Raw genomic sequence first — 8,693 nt, 5'->3', positions numbered from 1 at the left:
TAGTAGTCAGGAGGTTGATCTCAGGTGCTGCGTGGGATCTTTGGCAGAACTTGAGGGGGAAGTTCTCCTGAATCAGGCAGTCAATCCCTGTGGGGGTGCCATGGGAAGTTCCCAATGCCAGACTTTTTCGCTCTCTAGGCTACAATATGTAACATAGTCCACACTCAGCCTTGTGGATGGCTTGTGACGGGTCAGTAGTTGGGGGTGACAGGAGCAGGTGGAGGTGGTGAATCACAAATGACACCCAAACAGGACCTGAAGTTGAAATTCCAGGAGGGTGTGTGAGTGCTGTGCTTTCATGGGCCTCTCCTTTATGAAGCAAAGTGTGTGAAGGTTGCCGTAAAGGACAACCAAGTGACATACATTATACATTACAGTGGTTGAAATAAAAACTGCTGTGAATGAATTCCAGAGAGCAGAGCACTCAAGTACATGGACACCAATCTGAAGAAACAGTGAGAACTCCAAAAAGCTATTCAGGTGCCATATGCAGAGGGGAAGGCGAGAGAGGGGGGGCTGCTCCAGGAAAGAAGACATCTGGGCGGCATTAGGTGAAAACAAAAAGAACAAACAGAAAACATGGAAATGGAGATGGTGGCAGAATCAAGGGAGAGATCTCAGCCTCATCAGAACAGGGCCCAGGTAGAATCTACTGTTCAAAGTGAGAAAACATTGATGAACAGAATCGAAGTTTAAAACTCCTGAAAGTTTAAAACATGGCTTGTTGATGATTGGGGCTTCATTCCGAGGAAAAAAACCAAAACAAAACAGCTCTTCCTTTCAAAAAGAATGGATTCTATTCTAGAGGATTATGCAAGTTACTAGAAATCTTCAGGAAACAGATTATTACTAAGGAGTAGAATGTTCATGAAGTTGTGGCCGGAATAAAAGAATACTTTAATGTGATATTGGGCACTCAGTTCTCTACAAATGTGAGAGACTGGAGGATGTGTAAATCCTCTCAGGTCATCCTGATGCACAGTGTCCTAGTGTATGCAGCATCTACTGAGGCTATTTGTACAAGTTGGAACAATGTTGGCGTCTATACCTCTGGATGGGAAGAGCCTTGCTTCATCACTGAATCATCTTCATGATTTCCTTAAATTTGCTTTCACATGATGTTAAATGGAAAAGGCAAGTTGAAGAACAGTGAACATAGTATATGAAATAAATACTCTATTTTCAAAATAAAATTATGGGATGTTTTTAAAATTAATCCTCAAAAGATAAATTCAGGTATAAGATTTGGGAAGTGCTTAATTCATACTTAGTCTAATTTAGACTATTCTTCTAGAATAATTCATCCCTATGCTGGTTTTCATTTTAATTTATTTCTTCATCAAGAAATATTGAGTGTTTTGTAGTGGAGGCTTTATGGTTATGTATTCTTTTATTTTTTGCTTATCATTGAAGATTTTTAGTTCATCTTCAATTCTGAAGGGAAATCTGTATATAGTAATCTTTGTTGGCACCCATTTTCTTTCAGGCTTAGTATATATTATTCTAAGCCCTCCTGGCTTTTAGGGTTTGAATTGGGAAATCAGTTGATATCCAAATTTAGGAAATAGAAATATAATTAATACATAAGAATTATTAATAATTGTTATTATTTTTGATATTTTTCCATCAATTAAATATAATTTTTCAAAAAGAAGCTTTAAAATTGGAACTTAAGGTATTTGAAAACATTTTCTTCAGAAAATACCAATAAGGTATTATTGGTATTTGAAGACATTTACCATCTAATAAAAAATGTATGAATCTTAATTTATTAAAAATTAGTCCTTTTTTCAAATAGAATTACTAGGCATAAGGAGTTATTTTATTGGAATGAGAGTAGACTACTGTTTGAGTAAGTTTTTGTCATCTCAATGTATGGGCAACAATCTTGGTTTATATTAGCATAATAATATCTGTTCTTAGGGCAAATCTTGAAATATTTTTAAATTGATTTTTTCTATATATTTATAACCAATTTAGCTACACATAAACCTGTTCTCCAATTCCTTTAACCTCCTATATCATCTATCTAGATCTTTTGTACAATCATAAAGATTTCTCTATCTAGAGAAACCTTGCAGTCATTAAAGTCTTGAATATATAAAGACCTTTTTACTCAGAAATGTTTTCTTTCTTTCTTTTAGGACTCTCCAACTTTTGTTCTCTGTGGAAACATTTCTTTCTCTCCTTCCAGAATTCTTCCTCTTGGTTATATTTTTGAGCAATTCCTGTAAATCTGAGAATCCAGATAAGTTATTATACCTTGATAGGAAGAATATTTCAATGGAAATGTAGCCAAATTTTTTTGGACACCTTTGTTGATAAAATTATATATGCTTACCACCTTATGAAAACTTGAACACTAGAAGTTAAGATTACTTGATGATTGCATGTTAAATTTATAATTTAATAAGAATCCCTTGAAAATAGGTATTTATATAATGAATTACTTTGACTGTGAACATCCCCAACTGTAAAAGGCAGGGCATCAGGTAAGTGTACATAATAATATAAGTTATGGGTTTCTTTTTGAAGAAAATCTGTTAGAAGCAAATAAAGATATATTTTAATTACCTTATAATTACAATATTATATAGATTATTGAATTAGCTGCAAAAATGTGTGTTAAGAATGAAGATATTAATTATCCAATTTAAATTAAATTTTATTAAATCACATGATTTAAAAGTATTTTGATCCATTTTTATTTTACTTTAAATATTATGAATGCCCTCTTTTATCTGCATAGACTTTGACATTCTGAAATGTTATAGTTAAAGCTTCATCCCAGGGTTTCATAAACTGACTTCCAGACCACTCATCTATAATCGAATCAAGCCTTTATTTTTTTTATTTTTTAAATTTCTTTCTTTTTTTGTTTTTTTATTAATTGTTCAAAACATTACAAAGCTCTTGACATATCATATTTCATACATTTGATTCAAGTGGGTTATTAACTCCCATTTTCACCCCGGATACAGATTGCAGAATCACATTGGTTACACATCCACGTTTATACATACTGCCATATTAGTGTCTGTTGTATTTTGCTGCCTTTCCTATCCCCTACTATCCCCACTCCCCTCCCCTCCCATCTTCTCTCTCTACCCCATCTACTGTAATTCATTTCTCTGTCTTGTTTTTTTCCCCTTTCCCCTCACCTCCTCTTATATGTAATTTTGTATAACAATGAGGGTCTCCTTCCATTTCTATGCAATTTCCCTTCTCTCTCCCTTTCCCTCCCACCTCTCATCCCTGCTTAAATGGTAATCATCTTCTCATGCTCTTCCTCCCTGCTCTGTTTTGAGTTGCTCTCTTTATCTCGAAGATGACATTTGGCATTTGTTTTTTAGGGATTGGCTAGCTTCACTTAGCATAATCTGCTCTAATGCCATCCATTTCCATTGAAATGCCATGATTTTGTTATTTTTTAGTGCTGAGTAATACTCCATTGTATATAAATGCCACGTTTTTTAATCCATTCATCTATTGAAGGGCATCTAGGTTGGTTCCACAGTCTAGCTATTGTGAATTGTGCTGCTATGAACATCGATGTAGCTGTATCCCTATAGTACACTCTTTTAAGGTCTTTGGGGAATAGTCCGAGAAGGGGAATAGCTGGGTCAAATGGTGGTTCTGTTATAGTTAAAGCTTCATCCCAGGGTTTCATAAACTGACTTCCAGACCACTTACGTATAATCGAATCAAGCCTTTATTGAAGCACACCGGTGGCGGCTGATCAGAACATAAGCTCTTCCCCTGATCAGCACCGAACAATTTCAAGGGCACTCCTTTTCCTTTTAAGCCTGAAAACTGCAAAAGGGATGTTCAGGGGGTCTAGCCAATGCAAGCCAGCCAGGTTACAGAAGCGGGACAGTGCAGTCAAGCGGAGGGAAGCCTAACCAATCCCAGTTAGCCCAGTCACCCCAGTTACAGAAACAGAGCCCCGTTACCCTAGTTACAGAAACAATACCCCATTAGGTAGTTTTGTGTTCTTAAAGGTTTCTATAGCAAAAGGAATAGAACATCTTGCCCCAGTCATGACTCTTCTACTTGGCATGGTTGTTTTTCAGGATGAAGTCATAAAACAAAATGGAGTCACATTTGCTCCTACTATCACAGTTCCATTCCCAGCTTTCCAAGGAATTTCCATACTGCTTTCCAAATCGGCTGCACCAATTTGCATTCTCACCAGCAATGTACAAGTGTACCCTTTTCCCCACATCCTCGCCAGCACTTGTTGTTGTTTGACTTCGTAATGGCTGCCATTCTTACTGAAGTGAGAATGGTATCTTAGGGTGGTTTTAATTTGCATTTCTCTGACTGCTAGAGATGTTGAGCATTTTTTCGTGTATTTGTTGATTAATTGTATATCCTCCTCTGAGAAGTGTCTGTTCAGGTCCTTGGCCCATTTGTTGATTGGGTTATTTGTTTTCTTATTGTTTAATTTTTTGAGTTCTTTGTATACTCTGGATACTAGGGCTCTATCTGAAGTGTGAGGAGTAAAAATTTGTTCCCAGGATGTAGGCTCCCTATTTACCTCTCTTATTGTTTCTCTTGCTGAGAAAAAACTTTTTAGTTTGAGTAAGTCCCATTTGTTGATTCTTGTTTTTAACTCTTGTGCTATAGGTGTCCTATTAAGGAATTTGGAGCCCGACCTCATGAGATATAGATTAGAGCCAACTTTTTCTTCTATCAGACACAGAGTCTCTGGTTTGATATCAAGCTCCTTGGTCAATTTTGAGTTAACTTTTGTGCATGGCGAGAGAAAGGGATTCAGTTTCATTTTGTTGCATATTATTTCCAGTTTTCCCAGCACCATTTGTTTAAGATGCTATCCTTTCTCCATTGCATGCTTTTAGTACATTTGTCAAATATAAGGTAGTTGTAATTTTGTGGATTGGTCTCTGTGTCCTCTGTTCTGTACCATTGGTCCACCCGCCTGTTTTGGTACCAGTACCATGCTGTTTTTGCTACTATTGCTCTGTAGTATAGTTTGAAGTCTGGTATCACTATACTGCCTGTTTCACTCTTCCTGCTTATAATTGCTTTTGATATTCTGGGTGTTTTATTTTTCCAGATGAATTTCATGATTGCTTTATCTATTTCTACAAGAAATGCCATTGGGACTTTGATTGACATTGCATTAAACCTATAGAGAACTTTTGGTAATATCGCCATTTTGATGATGTTAGTTCTGCCTATCCATGAACAGGGTATATTTTTCCATCTTCTAAGATCTTCTTCTATTTCTCTCTTTAGGGTTCTGTAGTTTTCATTGAATAAATCTTTCACCTCTTTTGTTAGGTTGATTCCAAAGTATTTTATTTTTTTGGAGGATATTGTGAATGGGGTGGTTGTCCTCATTTCCACTTCAGAAGATTTGTCACTGATATACAGGAATGCCTTTGATTTATGCGTGTTGATTTTATATTCTGCCACTTTGCTGAATTCATTTATTAACTCTAGTAGTTTCTTTGTAGAACCTTTTGGGTCTGCTAGGTATAGGATCATGTCATCTGCAAATTGTGCCAATTTAAGTTCTTTTTTTTCCTATTTTTATGCCTTTAATTTCTTTCATCTGTCTAATTGTTCTGGCCAGTGTTTTGAGAACACTGTCTTGTTCCAGATTTTAGAGAGGGAATGCCTTCAATTTTTCTCCATTTAGAATGATGCTAGCCTGAGGCTTAGCATAGATAGCTTTTACAATGTTGAGGTAAGTTCCTGTTATCCCTGCTTTTTCTAGTGTTTTGAGCATAAAGGGATGCTGTACTTTGTTGAATGCTTTTTCTGCGACTATCGAGATGATCATATGGTTTTTATCTTTAAGTCTATTGATGTGGTGAATAACATTTATCGATTTCTGTATATTGAGTCAGCCTTGCATCCCAGGGATAAATCTCACTTGATCATGGTGCACAATTTTTTTTGATATGTTTTTGTATCTGATTTGCCAGAATTTTATTGAGGATTTTTACATCTGGGTTCATTAGAGATATTGGTCTGTAGTTTTCTGTCTTTGAAGTCTCTTTGTCTGGTTTCGGAATCAGGGTGATGTTGGCTTCGTAGAATGAATTTGAAGAGTTCCCTCTTTTTCTATTTCCTGAAATAACTTGAAAAGTATTGGTATTAGTTCTTCTTTAAAGGTTTTGTAAAACTCCGCTGTATACCCATCCGGTCCTGAGCTTTTCTTGGTTGGTAGTCTTTTGATGGCTTCTTCTATTTCCTCCATTGATATTGGTCTGTTCAAGTTGTGTGTATCCTCCTGATTCAATCTGGGCAAATCATATGACTTAAGAAATTTATTGATGTCTTCATCTTCTATTTTATTGGACTATAGGGTTTCAAAATAATTTCTAATTATCTTCTGTATTTTTGTAGTGTCTGTTGTGATGTTGCCTTTTTCATTCCATATGCTAGTATTTTGAGTTCTCTCTCTTCTTTTTGTTAGCATGGCTAAGGTTCTGTTGATCTTATTCATTTTTTTGAAGAACCAACTTTTAGTTTTGTCAATTTTTTCAATAGTTTCTTTTGTTTCAATTTTGTTGATTTCAGCTCTGATTTTAATTATTTCTTGCCTTCTGCTATTTTGTTGTTTTGCTCTTTCTTTTCTAAGGTTTTGAGATGAAGTGTGAGATCATGTATTTGTTGTTGTTTTTTTCTTTTTTTGAGGAATGAACACCAGACAATGAATTTCCCTCTTAAAACTGCTTTCATTGTGTCCCATAGATTCCGATATGTTGTGTCTGTATTTTCATTTATCTCTAAGAATTTTTTTATTTCCTCCTTTATGTCTTCTGTAACCCATTGATCATTCAGTAACAAATTGTTCATTTTCCAAGCGATGTAGGATTTTTCTTTCCTTCTTTTATCATTGATTTCCAGTTTCATTCCATTATGATCAGATAAGATGCATGGTATTATCTCCACATCTTTATATTTTCTAAGGTTTGCCCTATGGCATAATATATGGTCTATTTTTGAGAAGGATCCATGTGCTGCTGAGAAAAAAGTATATCCGCTTAATGATGGTTGATATATTCTATATATGTCAGTTAAGTCTAGATTATTAATTGTGTTATTGAGTTCTATAGTTTCTTTATTCAACTTTTGTTTGGAAGATCTTTCCAATGGTGAGAGAAGTGTGTTAAGTCACCCATAATTATTGTATGGTGGTCTATTTGACTCTTGAACTTGAGGAGAATTTGTTTTATGAACGTCGCAGCACCATTATTTGGTGCATAAATGTTGATAATTGTTATGTCTTGTTGGTGAATGGTTCCCTTTAACAGTATATAGTGTCCTTCCTTATCCCTTTTGATTAACTTAGTCTTGAAGTCAATCTTATTTGATATGAGGATGGCCACCCCTGCTTGCTTCTGAGGACCGTGTGTGTGGTATGATTTTTCCCAACCTTTCACCTTCAGTCTGTGTATGTCTTTTCCAATCAGATGTGTCTCCTGAAGGCAACATATTGTCGGATGTGTTTTTTTAATTCATGTTAGCAGCCTATGTCACTTTATTGGTGAGTTTAAGCCATTAACATATAGGGTTACTATTGATATATGGTTTGTACTTCCAGTCATGTTTGATTATTTACCTATTTTTATTAATTTGGTTTGTTTCTCCCTTTATGATTAGCTTTTTTCCCCCATTCTCGCTTTATTGAGGTACTTCCCACTGTTGGTTTTGGTTGTTGTTTTTCATTTCTTCCTCATGTAGTGTTTTGCCCAAGATGCTTTGCAGTGCTAGTTTTCTGGCTGCAAATTCTCTTAACTTTTGTTTATCATGAAAGAATTTATTTCGTTGTCATACCTGAAGCTTAATTTGGCTGGATACAAAATTCGTGGTTGGCATCCATTGTCTTTCAGTGTTTGAAATACTTTATTCCAGGATCTTCTCGCTTTCAGCGTCTGTGATGAAAAATCAGCTGTTAAACTAATTGGTTTACCCCTGAATGTAATCTTCCTCTTTTCTCTTGTAGCTTTTAATATTCTCTCTTTGTTCTGTATATTGGATATCTTTATAACAATGTGTCTTAGAGTTGGTCTACTGTGATTTTGTATGCTTGGTGTCTGTATGAATCTAGAATTTGTACATCTGTTTTCTTTTTTTATGTCAGAGAAGTTTTCTAAAATTATTTCATTCAACAGATTGCTCATTCCCTTGGTTTGGACCTCCATACCTTCCTCTATCCCGATGACTCTTAAAGTTTGGTTTTTTTTATGTTATCCCATATCTCTTGGATGTTTTGCTCGTGGTTTCTTACCAGCCTTTCTGAGTTGGCTAGGCTCTTTTTGAGATGATATATTTTGTCTTCATTGTCTGATGTTCTGACTTCTACTTGCTCCACTCTGCTAGTGATACTCGCGTCTGAGTTTTTAATTTGGTTTATAGTTTCCTTCATTTCTAGGATTATTGTGTGATTTTTTTTATAATCTCCTGGTAAAGTTGCTTATTTGCTTCTTGAATCTGTTTATGTAGTTCATTGTCAGTGTGTTCTTTCATTGTTTGAATTTGCTGTCTCATGACCTCTTTAAGATTCGATTCCATCTGCGTAAGGTATTCCTTGAGTTCTTTATTTGACCATTTTTTCTGATGCCTCTAGGTTCTCTTGTAGATTTAGGCTGTCATGCATTGTTTGTACTCCTTTTCTTCCTTGCTTTTTCATGATGCTCATGTTACTTCTGGCT

General features: G+C 35.4%; 1 pseudogene; it reads left to right on the top strand.

Moving 5' to 3' along the window:
- Positions 1 to 237: 237 nt before the first annotated feature.
- Positions 238 to 1,119, top strand: LOC143638204 (mortality factor 4-like protein 1 pseudogene; annotated as a pseudogene).
- The last annotated feature ends 7,574 nt before the right edge of the window (positions 1,120 to 8,693 follow it).

This window comes from Callospermophilus lateralis, chromosome 18 (genome assembly GCF_048772815.1).
Source record: "Callospermophilus lateralis isolate mCalLat2 chromosome 18, mCalLat2.hap1, whole genome shotgun sequence".
Taxonomy (NCBI): Eukaryota; Metazoa; Chordata; class Mammalia; order Rodentia; family Sciuridae; genus Callospermophilus; species Callospermophilus lateralis.
The sequence above is the reverse complement of the archived record's forward strand: the minus strand, read 5'-3'. Positions and strand labels throughout refer to the sequence as shown.